The 21,507-nt window shown below is 37.5% G+C and overlaps 1 long non-coding RNA gene across 2 annotated transcripts in view; it reads right to left on the bottom strand.

Annotated features, from left to right (window-relative positions):
• LOC121664809 overlaps positions 1 to 21,507 on the bottom strand; it is a 122,709-nt gene that overhangs the window by 72,911 nt on the left and 28,291 nt on the right. For both annotated transcript variants that reach the window (XR_006016139.1, XR_006016138.1), the window contains exon 2: positions 17,926 to 18,068. This is a non-coding gene — a long non-coding RNA (uncharacterized LOC121664809). The remainder of the gene's footprint in view (positions 1 to 17,925; positions 18,069 to 21,507) is intronic.

Genomic DNA, 21,507 nt, shown 5'->3' with positions numbered 1-21,507 from the left:
GTGCATGTGTCCCTGAAGAAGAGAGGACCTGATTGCAGATTCCCCTACCGCAAGGTGCATTCTAGCCTTTTCATCTGAGAGATGCATGAGGGGAAAAGATAGGGGTCAGAAGGTGCAACAAAGGAAATTGTAACTGTATATTAAAAAAGTGGTTCTCCATGATAGCGCTGAAGGACTGGAAGAGGTTGCTTGGAGAGGGTGTGGAATTTCCATTCCTAGGGATTGCAAAACTCAGTTGAACATTGAATCTTACACTGAGGCTTGATGTGAGTTGTGCACTAAGAGGCCACAGCAGAAGACCCACAGAGGTCCCTTTCACCTGAATTTTTCTACAACTGTATATTTTAAGAGATGAGGCACAGTGTGGTAAGAAATGCTGGAAACAGAATAGAGCTTAAGTCATAGCAGGGAAATTTGGCTACAATATAAATACGGCATCCTCAAATGCAGTTTGCACAGCTGCCAGCCTGGTCTAGTCACATGTAAGATCAGCAGAAATTATATCAACTGCATCACAATCCAACACTATAACATTAGTCCAATGTGACAGATGTAAAAGATAAACTGTAGCTAATTATTTACTTGATGACTATAGGTTAAGAATGGAACCTTAATTAAAATGGTTTTGTGGTAAACAGAATCAGTGAAGCTTTGCTTCAGAAGAATCTTTATTTCTTTTCTCACTTGTATAATTCAACACACATCTTTCCTATCCTCACCAGGAAAACAATCAGCAGTACTGTGGCTCTCTTCAGGACTAGCCAGCAGCCATCTGCTGTCAGATAAAATGTGTAGAAATTGAGTTCTGCTTCCACTTTGTTCTGGGGATAAAATACCTGGGTTCCACCCCCTCACCCACCTGGTGTATGTGTAAATTCCACAGAAACATTCTTCTTGGTAAGATTTCCTTCAGCTTCCAAACGTGGTTGAAATTGGGTAACAATTTAAAATCCTAAGGTGTATGAGCAAACATCTGGCCTTGTTTTCTAGGCTTAATGCAAATATTTATAATAAAATATATTTAATAATTTTGATCACGGCGTTCATACTGCGGAAGCAGGTAAGAGGGAGCTGACAAGATATTCTGACCATGATTTTTTCCCCATTAGAAATCAGAGCAAAAACCAGTTCTGGCATGAAAGAGAATTTTTTTTAAATTTACTCTCCGTCAGACAAGCTGTATTTATAGGCTGTAATTTATTTCAAGTGACAAATAATTTAAACTGAAGAAGACTGTGCTTATTTTTCATATAGCTGGGAAGTACAGAAAGAAATACAGAAAAAGTCACTGTTTTAACTCCCTTCAAGCAATTTTTTTAAAAGTTTTTGTCAGGATAAAATATCCCTACAGATTTTCAAGAACAGCTTTTCCTATAGAAAACTTACATGAGATAAATATTGTGCAAATGTAATGTGCATCAGATAAATAGATATTTTAGGATGTAAATGTTGTTAGAGGTAGTAAGCATGATGCTTCTCTAGTAGTGCAATAGATATAATGGTCTTCAGATTGATGCAGCTCCTGAGATCATGTCATCAAAATTTATGTACATGACTTTTTACTCCAGCTATTGTTGAATCATAGGTACCAAATGTGAATATATACAATCACCATATTAGAACAGACGTGTTTCCTACAGAATTCCAAAAGGCTCCTACTTACTGAATTACATCACTAACTTCTCATGCTAAGAATAGAAATTGAATTTAATCATTAAGTAATACCATAAGGTTTAAGATCTTTGAGTGCACCATGTATTCTACATTACTAGATACTAAACCATAGTATTGATACGGACACAGTGTTAAAATAAATGTATTACAGAAGGTTACATTGATCATACAGAGACAGATGGTGCTTGAATGGAAAACATGGAAGCAAGCCTGATCCAGTTACTAGATCACCTGCCATTTGCTTATCAGTTATGAAATCAGGGTCTTAATAATTCAAAGAAAAATTTGGAGTTTGATAAAATCTTAATGGATTTTGGTTCTGGTGAGAAGAGTGGGAAATTTTAGTAGCAGTTGTGCTTTTTACCTTGCTGAAGAAAGAGAACAAACTGGAGAAGTCAATGACTTACAGAGTAAGAATTTTGAAATGAATGTGCCCTTTGCATCAAAATATAATTACAATCAAAACACCTCCATTTGGAAAACTTCTGATCTAAGCTGACTTTAGCTTACACTGATGAATATAACAAAAACCTAAGAGAATTTTCCAATCACCAGACAGTCACAAAGATGTTATAATAAATAGGCGCACAATTTTCATGGCAGACTACATGTGTAATTAAAATAATGGGGCATAAAAAGAAAATAGCTTTCACTTAGCCATGCAAAGATGATTCTATATATGAAGAAACAGCTGAGTGTAATTTCTGTTCAGCTGCTTAAAAGATGACATATGGGAAAGTCTAGATGAGAGTATTCTCTAGTTCTCTCTTTCACGGTGGTAATATTTTAATCTATGATTTGAGATATGCATCCAAAAAAAAGCTGTTCAGTCTGCTTTTTTGGAATACATAGGTCTCATATCTAATTCACAAACTTAAGCTTTGTAGTATTTTCATCCAATACCATCCACACAAAAATAATAGTCTGTTTCCCTGCTAAGGAACTCTTGCTCTGGACTGGACAAAGAAAAGTTAAAATGCTGTCAAAAATCAATGAGACTCATAAATTTCTGTACTAATATATCCCATCAATCAGAATGGGACTAATACACATAATTAGCAAACTTAAATCCAGTATACAGCAGTCATGTTTTAAGAAAGACATTTATTTTGAAAGTTTGGAAAAAGCAGTTTCAGATTATTTCTGTTACCCTGCTATTATGGATAAAGTCATCCTAAATAATGTACATGTCCCTCATCTCTAAGATTTCTTTTCTACATTACAGAACTATCTAGCCACCAAAAGTCAGCAGTGAGATATATTGTGAATGGGATTCCACAGAAAGGTAAAATATATACTGTGTGCTTCCTACCAGAAGATAAAACAATAATTTGTAGGCCAGACGAATATCTCCTATGTATAATGATATAAAACAATGTTTACAAATGTATATTCTTGTACAAATATGGTGCTCAGTGTCTCCACATACAAATCTACAATTATTTGTCTTCTGTTTTACGTGATAGTGTCATTCCATACCTAAATGCCTTATTTGTAACATGAATGGAAATTTCTCCCTTTTCTATCAGCAGCTTCCCCAGATAAAAACACTTTCTTAAACAACTTCTGGTGCAAAATGTTTCTTTAATTTCTTGCTGTATGACACTGATCTGTACTTACATCTGTAAGATGTTCTTTTGTTGGTAGAGAATGGGGCTTTGGCCTTCAGCTTCAAAACCAAAAATTTTTAAAATGTTTAAAGTACAAAATAGTACTAAAATTAGTATTTAGAACCTCTAATGAAATTTTGAACCAATAAATCAAAAATTGAGGCTTTTCTCTTCTCTTATGTTAAACAGCTCTGTCTCTAATGGACTCTATCCAGCAGGATGCTGAATATCTCTAAATATAATTTAAAACTCTTGCAGGACAACAATGTTCTGTTGAGAAGTTTTGTTAAAGGATTTTTACATAAAGTACAAGATGAAAACAGTTCGTCCAGCAAATCTAATTCAATGCAACACAATTTGAAGATTATGATGGAATGACTGCTCTGCATATATGGAATATCATAAGCAATAATGATTCATTACGCTAATTTATTATCATCACTGATATTACCACAAATGAATTATTGCTATAAAATGTGGCTTGAAATATAATGCAATTAGGATGCTACTCTGTCACTACTTTACACTATTGTAAAAACTAATGATGTTACTCAAACAGTTCCTGCTACACGTAGCTACAAATAGGACAGATCTAAAGTTGGTTTCAATGAGAGTAGATGTTTTGAGGTCATCTGAAGATAGAGTAACACATAGAGTTATATAAAGTATTTTTCAAAATACCTAGAGCAGAATGGGACCCTGAATTATCTTACTGTTATTGTTATGGTTATGAGGCTCATCTCACTCTTTCTACACTATTTAAGTATTATGTCAGCAATACTTTAATGTTAGCACAACCACAGTGGGGCACCACAAGTGGGGCATTCTGAACACTTAGAAATTCAAATAACATTTGCATAGTCTGTTCAGAATTAGCTAATTAGAAAGGTCTAGAGACTCAAAGTCTCAACACAGCAATTTTTATGATAAGCAATTTAAAATAATTTTAATGAATTTTTTTTAATGAAAAATAATTTTAAGGAAAAATTTCAGTTAAAATGGGTTATACAGTCTTGTTTTACTCCCAGAAAAATGTTTATCTGGGCATAGGATGGACATCACATTAAAAAGCCCTCAGGAAAAGGGACAAGAAAGTAATGGATGAGTTCAGGTTTCCAAAATCACATCTCTCTCGCATCTAAAGTAGCACGTAAAGAACTTTCCAGAAGCGTCTTGAAGAGCTCTATGGATCAATTATTCACTCAGACTGGACAAATGCTTTAAACTGTGTATTGTCCACTGTTGATAAAGAAATATAACAGACATGGTCACTGCAAGTGCCTAGCAGATGATTCCTCTGAACTAAATGTTTTTTTTATTTCAAGAAGAGTAAAAAATATTCAAAAGAAGGATAGGCGTATAGAGTTTTAAAAGGGTGTCTTAGGCAGGATCTCTGCAACACTATGGTGCATAAAGTTCTGATCCTGAAATAATGCTGCTCTTTCTTATTTAAATATTACAGCTGTCACAGATTGAAGTTCTCCAGGATTATGTATGACACTCTCCATTGACCTTGGACTGCTCTCATGAAGTTTGAGATATGTTCAGGCAAAAGAATTGCTGTAGTGTGCAAACTTTCCCTCCATGCTCTGTTTCTGTGCTATGTGAGATTGAAGAAGGGTAAGGAAAAAGGAGAAGTTACCATCTCTGACACTCAGTCTTTAGTAGAAGAAAGTTGTCTCTTGTTCTTGGGAAGGGTCTAAATTCCAGTACAGTGTTCTGGATGCAGTTTAACAAACGGTATGAGTATCATTATAATGGACGATTTTACAAATTAAACCACTGAACACATGATATTTCAAGCTACAGCCACAAGGTAGCAGAATGACTTTAATTTGAGCCACTTTTATGATGTAATGGATGTCCAAACAGATAAGAAAATCACATATTAAAAAAAAGAAACCACCACACATACCTCTGTCCTCCCACTCTTAAAAAACAGCCCCCAGACATTCCTTAATGACTTATATGGTAGCATTCAGCTGTGTCTTGAAGTTCAGTGAAAGGAAAATTGGGGTAATGTGTAATGCAACCTCATTAAAGATAAAGACTTAAAAGTTATTTCACAACCCAGGAACTACAGTTCTTTTTCTCTCTTTAAACTCTTATGAGAGAAAGAAAGTTTTTGGAGCAGAATATCATTATCAAGCAATTTTGTCGCAGAGTTCTAAGGGATGATAAGCTACCTTACTGTCTGTACTTGTGCAATATATTGTGGAGTGAAGAAATACTTTCATTTAAGCCATTTTTTCTCAGTTTTATTTTATGGTTTACTTTATGTTACCACTGAACTTCAAGAGTAGGCTTCCTCAAGGGTTTAAGCTCTGAGGCAATTAAGATCTTAAGTATTTAGAGACAGATTTTAGCCCCCATATAGAACATTTTTAAATCCTTCACTTATATGGACAGAAGACAGTTCTATGACATATTAAAATTATAATATTTGATACAGGATTCTGAACTTTTAACTTGCAACCTTGTTAAACATTTTTTCCATATTCCACTAATTTCTTGGCATCTTCCCCAGCTCCCATGACTTGGACTGAACAGGCCATTAGTTTCATTGTGTTATCAATCTCCACAGGGTCTCATGAACCTCTCACCTACAGGAAAGAAAAATTGCTGAGATTTTTTTAATGATTATTTCTCAAGTGCAGTTTCAGGCATAGTCAAATGGGCCAATCCAACCTGATCCTTGTGGTGATGATGTTTTATATGTATTACACATAGGATAAAAATCCTTCTATAGTATTTGGGCGTGATGGCAAGTAGAGACATGGGGAGCAGAAGGGAAACAAGATATAATTACAGACCTCATGTGAGACTAGTTCTAAGGAAAGTAATAGGGAATTAAATTTTAATTTATTATCATTGCCAAATGCTAATTATTCCCGCAAAAGATAATTTCAAAAGATATATTGCTGTTTCTTTGTGTGATTTCCCATGGATATATGTATTTAGTTTTGATCCACATCTTACATGGAGGATGAGATTAAGCGCTTTTGTCTCAGGTAGGGAGGAGGACATTCAAGGCTGAGAATCCCTTAAGGCAAATTCATAAGTTTTGATACACAGTAATGTCATTGGTATGCCAAAATGCATGAAAACACCACTCTCTTGTAATTATAATTACAGTAAACTTAAATTAATACCTGAACTTAAAATTAAATTTATATAATTATTAAACATTTTCAACCTACTCTGTGTTGCTGAGTCACTACTGCACCATGCTTCACAAAACTTCCAGAAAGAGTTGAAAAGTTTTGTTCAGTCATTTACCTTACTTATGTTATCACTTTTTTTCAGAAAATCAGATACTTAAATTTTATCAAGGGTGGCCACAAAAATAGAGGAGAAAGCTAGAAAACCTCCTTTTATTGACTGGTAGGCAGAGAAGAGAGATAAAGTGGTGAAGGGTTATACTAACCAGTCTAGGAAATGGGGAAATAACTGCTGATTAAATACAGATGCTGAACAAAAAGTCACTGCTAATCATACCCGCTGGATACTGCTTTAGCAAAGGAAAGAGTAAAGACGTGATCTCCACTCACTCATCATTTACTTTACTGCCACATAATTCGTCATGCATAAATACTACAGTGAAACTACTTCGGTATTCCACAAATGTTTATACACATAAACAGGGTATTACAAGGAAAAAACGGAATTGACTATTTATAAGAAAGGAATAAATTGTAAATAGAGGCATTAAGGTCATGAAACATCAGAACCCTAGTAGGTATTAGAAATTAATAATTAAAAAGACAATAGAAGAAATCAATTTAAACACACAGAATGCAGAATAAGCATTAAAATAAAATTTATGTTAAAAGAGATCAACATAATACTAAAATACAGAGTTAAATATAAAGTCTTGAGGTAATATGGCCTGATTATATTTATTTTATGATTACTAAAAGGCTGATCCAAGACCAACCAAGACCAAATCAAAGTTCTGATTGATTTCAAGATGTTTGGACCAGGTTTCAGAAAACAATTAAAGTTGACATATGTTTTCTTGTAAGTTTCAAATATTAAAACTCAATTTTTCAATGTTTCTGGAAAAAAAAGAAATGCAAAAGACGCATGAGCTTTTCTAGAATTTGTTCTTGCATATACCAAATGAACACATTGGTCCTCTGAAATGCTCATAAATCAATGAGTTCTCACTCCATAATGCATGGTGCTGTTTTTCATACCAAGACAGAAAAGTTGATAAAGGGTTTATGGGATGCCATCAGAAAGGTATCCAAAATGATATATCACAGACCACATTTTGTGTTTGGAAAACCTTCGGTGTGTTCGTGGAGGTGGCAGGGAATATTTGGAATATATTTGGAGATAGAGAGATAGAGAGATAGATGGATAGATAGATAGATAGATAGATAGATAGATAGATAGATAGACAGACAAACAATATCTTACTGCCAAATATATTTGGAATGCAGCCTCGCAATTTAATCTGTATGGGTAGATCCTTCTGTCTGCACTGATTTTCGCTGTAAAGGAACGTATCCATATGTATTTCTCTTTAGGCTGGAAAAATGTTTTTCTTTAAAAAAAGCATTCATAACACCACCAAAATTCTCTAGTGCTTCTATTTTAGATACCCCAGTGAAGACATCTTGTATTCAGAGAAGTTTAATTTTTCACTCTGGACAAATGAAGCCACTACAAAGCATACAGATTCATATATGAAAATCTAAGCACCTTCAGTTTAAGCTTTCCTAGTCATTTAATTATTGTTCATGTGGAGATACCCAGTGATACAATGAGATCAATATTTTTAAATGGAGTATTACATTAAAAAAAATGAGAGTCTATACATGTTTATGGTGTACATTTATTTTTCAGCTATGGGATATTTTATATATATATAGATATATGTATATAACATATGGTACATGAAAATTATTTACTGTATTAGTAAATATTAAACTGCAATTGCTAAAACATAGGAACATTATCCACTGGATAACAGCAGAAGTCTGTTGAGCCCACAATCTAATCTCCAGTAGGGCTGACAGGCAAATATCTGAGTATGGGTAAGAGCACAGTAAGGATATACAATGTCTCTGCCTAAAACCTGAGAGTCTTTTCAGCTCTTCATGAGTTAGAAATGGTTTCTACATTATTTAATCTTCAGTGAATTTCTATTTCATCAAGTTTTCCATTTGCCTCTTGAATCCATGTAGATTTTTATTGTTCACAATATCAGTTGGCAGGAAGTTGCTCTAATCAGCTGTCTTTTGGATGAAGAACTCTCCGTTTTACTGGTTTGAATCAAATTTATTTTCTCTCTCTCCTTCCGCTGCCTGCCCTAAATCCTGCAGTGTTACCTACATCATCATCTACATTCTACAGCATTATCAAAACTGAATTAACAATCCATAACATCGCTGTACCACAATATTTTATTATATATCATCTCCTAAGGACTCATTGCTCTCATCCTTCAGAGGTAGAAAACAAGATAACATTACGCCAGCGTACATAGCTGAACATTCTAACTACCCCTACAACTGGCTACATTTTAATCTATTACTATATACCATTTTGTAATATCTATAAAAAAGAAATGGCACAAAGCCTTTGTCAGGAAAACTTCTGACTCTTTTTCACTTATTTCAACAGAAATGTAAATTAAAATATTAGATGAGAATTCATTCTGCAAAAGCATAGCAATTCAGTGAATGATGACCTTATTCTTCTACCTTAATTTATAGGAACAGCACTGTATGGAACAGAAGCTTGAAAGAAATTAATTCATGTGATAAAGTAGGAAAATCTCCAAACCTGAAATTACAGAGCCTGATAGACCCTGAAAAAGTTGGATCCTGCCAACAGTAGGACACTAAGCCAAAGGCCTTATTCTTCAAGCTGATAACTTCAGCCAAAAATCTATGATCATTTGATTTGTTTCCCCAGAACTTAATGTTTCTATTTGCATCAAGATTTTTGTGCTATTGTTGCATAAGAAATAAATGTTCTAAGGCCATTTCAGATCCAAAATGTGTTTAGCATACAATTTTCCTAATGTCTGGAAATATTGTCCATTGTTTTTCAGGCCAAAAAAAAAAGGGATATATTTTTCTATTCCAGAAAACAGCATTAACAATGTAAGTTGGGAAAGGATAGCATTATACACAAGGACTGAAGGAAGTGGGGGTGGGGGAAGCACAAAAAGAAATAGTTTGCTGCGTCGCAAGAGTAAAATGCTCTTCCCTGTTTGACCATATTGAAACTGCTTACCTATGCAAATAGAAATCTACTTTGACTAGTACCTGATGAAGTGATACTTTCAATAATAGCATTGGGTTTGAGGGTAATTTTATTTTTTGCTTATTTTACTTTGTTTGTACAGTTTTGCTTCCATTTTACAAAATCCGTAGATTTTGCCTTGGCTATCTAAACCAAGTTGCCTTGTGCTAGCACATCTGGCTATGTGATAAGCAACTGAAATGGCTTTATCTGGCAGTGATGGAAAAATTAATTTAAAAAGCAGCAAATATGAATTAGTCTGCTAGAGAGATCAGCAACTACCTTCTCCCACATAGCCTCTTCCAACTCCTGTTTGGAGCCAATGGGAAACTCAAATCGCTTCAGCAGCAGAGAGATAAATATTTCTGTCAAGTAAATCAACAGCTTTTGAATTTGTGCCTAAATATGGACTTCATGATGTGAAGAATGTCTCTGATGCTGAAATCTGACCAAATTGTCCCCACAGATAGAAGCAGAAAATTCTCAACAGTCTTTAAAAGACCTACATTCTAAGACAGGATTACTGTCATTAAAAACCTTTTGTATTTCTATCAATTGCTTATGCTATTTTTTCATTAGCTCATAGTTGCCTTCACATGAAGATTTTTGTCTTGATCAATCCCAAACCTACTAAAGCCAATGAAAAAAACAGCAGAGTTATCTCCAAAATTTCCATATCACTTTTTAGCATCTTTTGCATTACAAAATATTACTGTATTCTGAATTATTCAGATGTATAAATGGTACTCTGTCATCTTGTGGAAGAATTTCAGTTTATCACATTATTTTATTGTTGTGCAATTTTTAAACCTGTACCTGTAAAAATTATTAAGGTGAAGCCCCTGAACCAGCGGTACACATTTTCACAATGCACCAATTTGTTTTATAAATAGAAGTAAACCCTCCATTTGTTGGCAGAAATTATAACTTTTATCCGAAAACCCTGAATTCCAAAATGAATTCAAAGCAATTTTTAATAAATCATCTTATTATTCATATTCACCTTTTGTGTTTGTTTATTGCCAGCATGCTTTTTTTTATGTCATTATTTTTCTTTCCTACTGACAGTAGTAGTTCTGATTTGCTCTTCAGAAAACTAATCATAAGCTACTGTTACAGCGGGGATACTGCAACATGCATATATCAAACCAGGAGTCCCATGGAAAGGAAATATATATGGACAGACAGATTCTTGATAGATGTTTCAGAGATGTTTATTTCTCCAGCCGCATGGCCGGGGCTCTGCCCAGGAACTGTTCCAGTCACGGGACCAAGGGTCCTTCTGCCCGCGCAGGGAACACAAACCAACCCATGGGAACGAGGCTGAGCAGGGGCAGGGAAACCCCGTGTCTGTGCCCTCAGGGCCCCTCTCCCAGGGCTCCATGGCAGGGGAGGGACCCCAACAAGCTACCATGTGTCACCTCAGTAGTACTTACTAATTGTAATGTCTTTGTCTTTACTGTCTGTCTTTTACTATTTCACCCAGGATTTTCTGTTTTCTTCGATCTTTCATCCCACTCAGAGTCCCCGCTTTTGTTAGCCTGAAATATTACAACACAATTAGATTATTAACCTCTGCTTTAAGACTAGCTTACTGCTACTCCTCAAAATAATAGGTTATTCAAAAAAGAAGGGGTAATCTCAGACTAAGGCCTTGGGTAATGTTATTTCAGACAAGAATGTTGTGTCTTCTCTCTAACGGAGAGCAGAACACATCCCTGTGCAAATGTAAAAATTACTCTGAGATTTATATATGATGTTTACACATGCAATCCTCTGGAACTTCAACAATGTAAAGCGAAAGATCCTGCACCTGGGTCAGGGCAATCCCAAGCACAAATACAGGCTGGGTGGAGACTGGATTGTGAGAAGCCCTGAGGAGAAGGACTTGGGGGTATTGGTGGGCAAAGAGATCAACATGACCCAGTCATGGGCGCTCACAGCCCAGAAAGACAAACACATCCTGGGCTGCATCCAGAGCAGCGTGGCCAGCAGGGCAAGGGAGGGGATTCTGCCCCTCTGCCCTCCTCTGGTGAGATCCCACCTGCAGTGCTGCATCCAGCTCTGGGGCACCAATGCAAGAAAGAATTTGACTTATTAGCACGGCTCTGGAGGAGGCCGTGAAAATTATCACAGTGCGAGAGCAAGTCCCCTGTGAAGGGAGGCTGAAGGGAGGAGGCTCTGGAGAGACCTCACAGTGCCTTGCATTACCTAAAGGGGGCCTACAAGGGAGCTGAAGAGGGACATTTTACAAGGGTATGCAGTGATAGGACAGGAGGAATGGCTTCAAACTGAAAGATGGCAGGTTTAGGTGATGTTTCAGTTGAATTTATAGTTGCAAAACTAAAATTAAGGGAGAAAACTTTTTGAAATTTCACCCCCAGTTTTTTCATCAAGAAAGCAAGGATAAGGTACTACATGGTAGACTACAGGGATAGTTCACAAACTATATACTTCTTGTCATGCTCTCAGCATGGTGACTATTAAGATCTGATTAGAGAGAGATGCCTCTGCCCAAATTAAGGTGTAAAGGAGATGATATGCCAAATTCAATAGTACAGATTTTGTTTAACAATAAAATAAGAGGTAGAGAAATAGAAAGAAATAGAAAAGAAAGGGGGAAGAGAGACTGTTGGTGGCCCATAAATTGGGTGTTCTTTGTGTTCATTATCACCGATATATACTTCTCCCCCTGCTTTGCTAACCTCCCCCTAGGCCTGAGATTACATTCAGACAATAATACCACCTTTATCTTATCTCAAGTTCCCACTGTGGGGGCTTATCTTACAGTCCAGGTTCCAGGTGCCCACGGAGGCATATTTGAGAGGTCTTCAGTGGTCGTTGGTGGTTGCACAAAGTGTCTGTCCCAAAATGTGGGGTGATCTTTGTTTGACCAGTGATATACATACCAGCAGTTGCTTCTTTACAATTTGCCAACTTTGAGTCCGCTCTTACTGGTCAGAAAAAAGAACCAACAGTTTAAATTCTCTGAAAAATGTCTATTCAATGATTGGCTGACGCATTAAGTACTTTTTTTTTTTTTTAAAGAAACAAAGAAACATAAACACACAAAAATAAAATCAAAGTTAGAAAATAAATAGAAACTAGACGTATCTTAGTGAATAAATTAATACTGTAACCATATAAAATGTTTCAATGTTTTCCTTTAGTTCTAATATTCCTGAAGTAAATGTCCTAGATGGACCATGGGCCTGATGCAGATTATCTCTCTGTTGTTACCGTCCTCTTACATACTAAGGTCCCCCACAGAAATTAGGAAACAACAATTGAAAATATTGATCCAAAGAACGGTATTAGAATAACTGCATCTTAACATGTGTGCCTTCAAATCAGGCAAAATCTGTCATCTGTGTAACAAAGTTAATACCCCTGTAGCGGGCTTCAGCTCTCATCAATAGTTTACCATCTTTTTATCTTTCACATTTAGATGTGGAACATGGTTTTCTAGATTACAATGATGTAAAACATGATCTGTTTGTTTCCTTTGTTTTTAGTATCAAACTACACTAATTATGATTTAAATTTTTGGTTCTTTCAATTTTTTTTTGCAAACTCCTTTGATTGTTTTGTTTAAAAAAAACCCAACTCTTTTATTAATTTTTTTATTCTGCTTTTTAATTGACTGCTGAAATAGTCCATACTCAATTTATTCAATTTCCCACATTTTCTTCAGAAAGACAGTCATCTTAAATGTTTTCAAATACTGATACTCTTAACTGCACAATACCCATTTCTACTTTGTGATCATTCTTCCCTCAAAACTCCTCTTTCTATTTTTTCTTGTTTCCTAGATCTGTTTCACTACTTAATATAATTTTCTGTCAACCATTTTCTTACTTTACACAATGCTTCCTTCCTGTTTTCTCTCACTGTATATATTACCCCCTTGTATCTTCACTTCCTTTCCCATTTATTAAAGACTACCTGCATAGATTCCAGCTACTGTTTAATTCACTAAAAACCCCATGATTTCATTTAGCTGTTTCTCTCAAAAAAAGTCAAACTTCTAAACCACATGTTGGCGATAAATCCCTTCAGTGCAGCACTTCCAGCTTATTCATGCTGGTAACACCGTCCACTTAATTACCAAAAAAAAAAAAAATTACAAAAAAAATTAGGAAAAATATTTACTATCTTCTCCATTAAAGATAGAGTCATCAACAAAAGTATTTCTACTGCATGCATTATTTTGTTGTTGCTTGGTGCTGTTGGTGTTTACCAGCTCTTAAGAGCCCTGCTGGAATCCCAGGTCTATGTTGTTTACAAACACAGAAGAAAATTACGACCCTGGCTGAAAATGTCTTGCAGTCTACAGGAATCAACAGATGGAAGAGCCAGATGAAGCAGTACAGGCAACAAAGATACTGTCTTCTCATCTTAATACTCTGCATATCAGTAACATAACTCTTGCAGAAGATTTTGGAAGCATCACAGATGAAAAAAAAATGCATTTGGCTGGAGAGAGAGGAATTCTTATCTTGGGAATCTGCTTCCAAATGCAGGATGGAAAAAGATCTAACAGTGTTTGAAAAGTCAGCGGTAGGATAATGGCAGCCCATGGAGCATACGAAGGTGGGGAGAAATACCTCAACTATAGAAGATATAAAATAAATTATAAACTGATGTAAGGTGGTGCAGGTGTACCAGTCTGCCATTCTAGCAGCTGAAACTCAAATGCCTGATGAACAACTGTCATGGGTTAGCATAGCTACGGACGTGATTCTCTTGCAAAAAGGTGCTTACAGCTTCCTCTATGACTTGACAGAACCTATCAACTGGCTAGTTTGAATGCTGGCAACTTTTTAAGCCACTTAAGGAGCTTGACACGCCTCTGTGATCCACATTTAAGAATGAACAAACCCCGGGAAAGCTCTCTCTTGCTTCCAGCCTTGAGACAGATAACTGGGGGTGGGGCCGGGTGGCCCAGTGGGGCCAGGCTGGGCCCTGCTCAGCCCGGGCCGGGACACAACCATCCTGAAGCCGTGCGGCGCTGTTCCATCCATGGCCTCTCCCACATCCTTGTTACTTGCAGATAGAGTGGCCTGGCTCGACACCGCCCACCCCCCCGCCCCAGTGTGGCTGAAAATTCACCTGAAGCTGCCCCGCTGCCCAGCAAAGATCATGTGACCAACAGCCATAAGAGAACTCCAGCTGCGGGGCCTGGGTAAGATTAACCCTTTAGTGCTCTAAGTTTCCTCCAGAGCAGATGGAGCCTGCAGACATTAATCCTCTTCTGAGTCTGAGGAAGAGGGAAGGTGAAGAAAACACCATAGAGACACCAAAGTCTGTGAAGAAGGAAGAGCTGAAACCCTGGGGGAGGAGAAAGAAGAGATGCTTAGAAGCTGAAATTCTGTTGTAAAGCTATGGTGGTGACGGACTATGATATATCAGAGTACCCGTTGTAATTTCATGAAAGATTGGGGGGGTGGAGTGTTCAAACTGTACTTGTGAGCAAAAGTACCTGTGCTGAAAGAAGCAAATGCTGAAGCAGCTGTAATTTGATGAGAAGTTTGAACAGGGAGAGATGGAAGTGATGAGGACTCTTGCTCCGAATCAGAAGGAGAAGACCTCTGTTCCTAGAGATGAAGATGCTCCCAGAGATAGTCCTAGAGATGAAGATGCTCCCAGAGTTAGGTGAAGAGAACCTTTGCTTCTGAACAGCTCATCCTTAAAATGGTACCCCAGTAGCTCAAGATTGAACCCTGGAAAGCAGTTGTGGGGAAAGCTGTAAGTTGGGGAAAGGGACTTTCACATGTCAGCAGAGAACCAACCCAGGCGGCTGTCTCACTGTGACATTGAACCCATGAGAGAACTGTTTCTTGTGGAGATGTCTCCATAGCATGAGCAAGAGAGACTCCTCTCCCTAAGTGAACTGAACAAGGTTGTTATAGAAGTGGTAAAATGGCTGAAAATCTCAAGGGTTTTCTTTTTACGTTGTCAGTGGGAGAAGGGAGAAAGGTGGGGGGAGGAGAAGTGTTCTGAAGGTTTAGTCTGACTTTTTTTCTTTCTTTTAGGTCTGTTAATAAACTTCTTTATATTCTTTTAAGTTTTGTCCCTGCTTTGCTTTCTCCTAATTCTTATCTCACAGACAGTAAATAAGTAAGTAATGAGTATTTTGAACCAAAAGCACTACACTAATTTGGTGTTTCTGCCCGCTTCAAATTGAACCCACTACAACAACTTATATCATTCTGCTTTTCTTCTAGAGGTTGTAAGGTTGTTCTTCTAGTGCTAGTTTTATAAGCAAGGTAATAATTAGATATGCTATTGACACTTCACATGTTCCAGATGCAGTTGTGGCTTATCAGTTCTTGAAGAATTCAGTTGTACATAAATTTAATATATATACATCATAAAGGCAGAAACAACACTAGCAATTAACACTGGGCTCACTGCAGCCCAGTGCTGTATGTTATGAAAGAACAAGTCTTCACACTGCAGCCAGTGTTTTCTTTCAGAATGAATTTGCTCTCATGTGTTTCACGCAATATTTACATATTTTTATTGTCCACCCTGTTCCAGTAAATATTTTTATGTTTCTTCTTTCTTTATGCATTGTTTGTCACACTGCAGCATTTTTTTATTTCAGTTTAAACAAAGACATACAATTTCACCCTGCTTGAGACACACAGTGGTGGGTTGACCTCGCCTGGACACCAGGTCCCCACTACAGCCATTATATCTTTTCACTCCTCAGCAAAACAGAGAAAATATAACTAAACTCCATGGGTTAAGATAAGGACAGGGAGAGATCACTCAACAACTACCAAAAGAGGGAAAACAGATTCCATTTGAGGAAAATTAATTTAACTTATTACAAATAAACTCAGAGTAGCAGAATGAAAAAGTAAAAACTAAATCTTAAAACACCTCTCCTTCCCTCTTCCAGGGCTCAACTTTGCTCTGACTTTCTTAACTCCTCCCTCCACAGCAGCACAGGGCTATAGCGAGTGGGAACTGCAGCCGGTTCGTCACTGGCTCTGCTGCTCCTTCCTCCTCAGAGGGAGAACTCCTCACCCCCTTACTCTGCTCCAACTTGGGATTCCTCCCACAGGAGACAGCTCTCTATGAGCTTCTCTAATGTGAGTCCTTCCCATGGGCTGCAGTTCTTCATTAACTACCCCAGTATGGGTCCCTTCAACAGACTGCAGTCCTTCAGGAGCAGGTTGCTCCAGCATCAGTCCCCTATGGAGTTATAAGTAATGCTAAAAAGCCTGCTCCACAAAATTCCTCTCTCCAAGGCTCCACAGGTTCTGCCAGGAGCCTGCCCCAGCATGGCCTTCCCACGGGATCTTCATGGGTTGCGAGGGGATCTCTGCTCTATGAACCCCCCTGGGCTTCAGGGACACAGCTGCCTCACCATGGTCTTCCCTATGAGCTGAAGAGGAATCTCTGCACCTGGAGCACCTTCTCCCCCTCCCTCTGCACTGACCTTGTCTGCAGAGTTGTTCCACTTATTGTCATGCATTACTTCTGACTGCTACTGCTGGTATTGGACCGTCGCCCTTCCCCCTTCTTAAATACCCCAGAGGTGCTACCACCATCACTGATGGCTCAGCCTTGACTCGTGACCAAGTTTTGGAGCCAGTTAGAATTGGCTTTATCAGACACAGGGGAAGCTTCTAGCAGCTTCTCACAGAAGCCACACCTCTAGCCCTCCTGCTGTCAAATACAATATGCACATCAAACCATGACTGGGTAGGATTATAATGACAACTCTTCATGCTCAGTAAACTGTGAAGTATTCTCCATGCAGATACTTCATATGTACCTGAAACTCTAAGAGGTTTTAGGAATACATATCTCTTCTACTCTGTCATTCAGAAAAGAAATTTTCTTTTTGTGAATCACATTTCCACAAGATTTAAGTTCATTTTCTGAACTTTCTGCTTGCAATGCTGTGGTCACTCTATTTATTCATAGAAATTTTTTTCCCCTCCTCATGACCCCAGTATTAAGAACTAGACAGGAGCTTGCTGTGTATGCAGGTCATTGTCCAATAAATTGTGTCATACGGTTTCTCAGATAAATGTCCTTTAGAGTGTTTGAACTGGCAACACTTTTCTGATATTCTACCAATCAGAAACAATTTCCCTGATGATCTGTTTTGGGGTTTTTTTGGGAGGGCCTTGATGTCATTTAACCTTAAAAACCTACAAGGAACTTTTTTCATAACAGGAATGTGTGTGATGACTCCTGAGGGTTCCCCCCAGGGATAATCTTTTCTGCAAATTTGTTAGATATCTCCATGTCTGAATGGTTTGTTCTGCAACTGATTGCCTGGGATCACTTTGACATCACTCTGCAGCTGGTATCCACATGAATTTGCTGTGATCCTGTACAGGAAAGTAAATCTTACCTCCTCCTCTCCCCATTTGGAATCACTGAGAAGAACCCTCTAATAGAGTTTTGCAGAGATTTCTTTACTCATTATGCTGCTCTGCAGGTTTTCATGTAGGAGAGGTCTTCAGACTCTCTTCTTTCTGGTTTTAGTCAAGACATCTGTAACAATAGCAGAAAGCTGATGAAATAGCTGAGAGTGGGGAATGACTGCTGTTTGTTTAGTTTTCTGGTCTGTTACGGTATTTCCTGCACAACATAAATCGTATGTTTCCAAGATATGTAACACAGAGCAGCATGGTCATGTAAGCACAAAGATTTTTCCCACAAGATGTTCAGCTGGTATCGGTGTCTTCAAAAGCTCCCGTCTGCATGCTTTCAACTTCTGCTGTGTTTGGTTGGAGATAAAAGAATTCAGCACCCTTTAATTCTGCTCACTAAAATCAATACTGCGGTAGAAGAGGTCTTGAACAAAAATAATTTTGAACCTCACACTAGTGGCTGTCAGAACTTAGAAATGGATATGAGATGGCCATATAGCAGCTGCAAAATAGAACATATTCATCTGACCAGTAACTGTAAAAGGAAGATATTCCACACCCCAGCCTCAAGAGGCTCCAGTTCATTTAACTCCCAGCACTTTTATCTAAAGTCCACCCATACCATCCCAGGCAAATGTAAATAGATCTCACAAGCCTGTCTTCACTTTTCATGGACTGGGATCTAAAATGTAGCCTACCACTATGCCAATCCTGGGAATGTGTTTGCCACCATTTTCCACACTTTGATATCCATCTACAAATTTAGGTGCTTTACATGGCCATAGAACATTGTTTTCTTGTTGCTAGCTAAATATTAAGTCTTCAGTATTATTCAAAGAGGAATTGCAAATAATATTTTTTTCCTCAATATTCACTCTCATTTTTCCTTGAGGTCTTTATATAGCCTAAAAAGTAACACATTTTGGAGTATGAAGTAATTTTATTTTGAAGCTGATTTAATTTTTGTCATGCTTTTTCCCTTCTTCTTTCTATGATACAGCCTTATTAAACTTGATCCCAGCCCCTAAAATAGTGACTGATGCACTATTACAGAGAAGAGCGTTTTTAGATAGACATACTATCATGACAAAAATCAATCTTAGTTTTTAAGCCATATTCATTGTCGTATTTCTGAAGTTGAAAGGAAATGGCTAGACCAGTTGCAGCTAAAATCTTGGTCATAAAATCTACAGCACAGGCCATGAGGAAGAGTCTCTCTTGTACTTTCATATTTTGAAGTAATCATTTTGTAGTGTTTATAGAGTTATCTGAAGAGCCGTCTTAAGGCATCATCTCTTGATGAACTACAACAATAAAGGATATGTTTAGTTCATGAAGTAATGCTATTTGTTAGGTTTGGCAGTGTCACACAATTTAAACACAGTGAACTCACAATTCTTAATTTGCCAGGTGCAGTTTGGAGGGAATCTTCTCATGAAAATGAAAGCTGCTTCCTGATTACTAAGAAGTGCCTAAGGCTTTCTTCAGTAACGTGGAGTATGTGCAGCACACTGACATCTCTACTGAGAAAATATCTGAGCCAGTTGGAGGCCTGTCCTCACTCACAGAGGTCAGCCAATGTGAAGTGTAACAGCTATTATTTTGGGCTTTCAAAGACTGGGAAGTCTGTACTCTGTTTTTTCCCTTCTCTCCCTAGAGAAAGGATAAATACCAAATGGGCCCAGCTGAGATCTGTAAACTTAACAGCTAGAGATGGGGAATAAAGCATCTCAGATCAGTAGTCACCACAGATTTTTGCTTTAAGATTAATATAGGGGCACCTCTTCATGTCAGTCTGTTTTTCTTTCTCTTTTTCCCCTCAGAAATATTCAGCTGTGGGATTGTATGCGGCCTCTTGCCCTGCATTTCATATCATCTTTCTGTCTTTTTTTTATTATCAGAAAAGCAACCTTAATTTCAGCCTTGTTTTTAGAAGCTTTCTAGCCACTACACTGAACTAACACATCTCATAACACAGTCAAAACCAGAGTCTACCCTCAGTCTTCATCTGTGGTAGCTGTGACTACTCTCAAGATTCTGTGTACATCAGAACACAAGATGTGTCTTCTTACACTCACGGCATTAGGCAAATCTTGAAGGGTGAGTGAGTTTCATTACCCTCTTACTACTCAAGAAAAATGCTGCAGTAGGTGGTCCTGAGTCTCCTTTTTGGTATGCCTTGGGGCTGATGTTCTCATAATGCTTGCAGTAGTAATTTGTTATGGAGACACTATTTTAGCTGTACCTTTGCATGTAAACTCAGGTATATGTGTATAACACAAAACCAGGTTTGCAAGCAAGGTGGATAGTTTTTGTGCTTTTCCAAATGGGTACACAAGTCATGCACAGAACATTCACTTCTGTGTCATTATTTAGACACAGCTTCCAACAAAATTAATTAGATATTAAGATTTAGTTGTAAACTACGCCTCCAAGACCCAGTAAAGTGCCGTAAAGCAGAAATCAAGCTATTATACTAGGTAAGCAAGGTATATGCAGTCTGAAGGAATAAGCACAACCATGATTTTAAGCTGTGTCTGCAATGCTCCAAATTTGACTTGCAGAACAGTTTTGTTTTATTCTATATATTTGCAAGTATTGACATAAAGGAACTTCTTAAGGTCTGACCTTCAAACTCATCACTTCACCACCGCTGAGATGGAGCTGAAGAAAATGTGTTACAAGGAAGGCATTTACTGAACAGAAAGAAAATTTATGATTCAGTCTACAATGGAAAGTTTGTCCTGATTTAGCGACCTAAAACTATGTTTTTCATTCAATTTTCCCACATTCTGTCTGTATAGCACCATCTACTTGAGACTTTTAACTATAAAATTCTTGTATGATGTGAAGATTATTGTTGTCTAAGTAAAATAATGAATATACATCGTATTATACCTATTTATCAATGTTCTGTTGGGCAGGGACCTACCTAAGTAGCCTAGCACTCAAAGATAAGTTTTCAACCAGAATTCCACAAGTAAGCAACTGCTATTTGCTTGTGACATGGGATTCTACCCAATGTCACTGGCATTCTGTTCCATTTCTTTAGGCTTTGCCACATAGACCACTCAGTGACTTTCATCTGGAAGATGCTGCATAAAAGACATTTCTTCTGGGAATGTCATCACGTGAAGAAGCAGAGGTTATTGCTGTTAGCAGAGATAGCTTCCAATGGAATAGGAAAGAAACAGAGCTATGGATTTCCAAATCTCTCTTTCCAAAACCATCCCTGAAACTGTGTGACATGCTGAGGGAAAAGGCATGCTCTTTTCAAAGGCACAAAGGCTCTCATCCTGCAACAGAGAAAAAATTTCTGTCTTCTTAGTGCACAGGTAGTCATTATGAAGCTAAATACCCATAATAGCTTCATAAAACAATTACACTGTGTTATTGCTACCAAGTGACTTCAAGGATTGCAAAGAAGAAGAATGAAAAAACTTACTCAAATGCAAGCTCAATCACTTTTTATAACAAAAAGCACCATGCAATTTATATTCATATGTATTTTTTACCTGTCATTCCTTCAGCTTGATGGATGGCAGAATACTACATTTTTA

This window comes from Corvus kubaryi, unplaced genomic scaffold (assembly GCF_017639235.1).
Source record: "Corvus kubaryi isolate FWS band 111438036 unplaced genomic scaffold, C.kubaryi_AGA036_p1.0 37308, whole genome shotgun sequence".
Lineage (NCBI taxonomy): Eukaryota > Metazoa > Chordata > Aves > Passeriformes > Corvidae > Corvus > Corvus kubaryi.
This window is presented reverse-complemented; position numbering and strand designations above follow the sequence as displayed.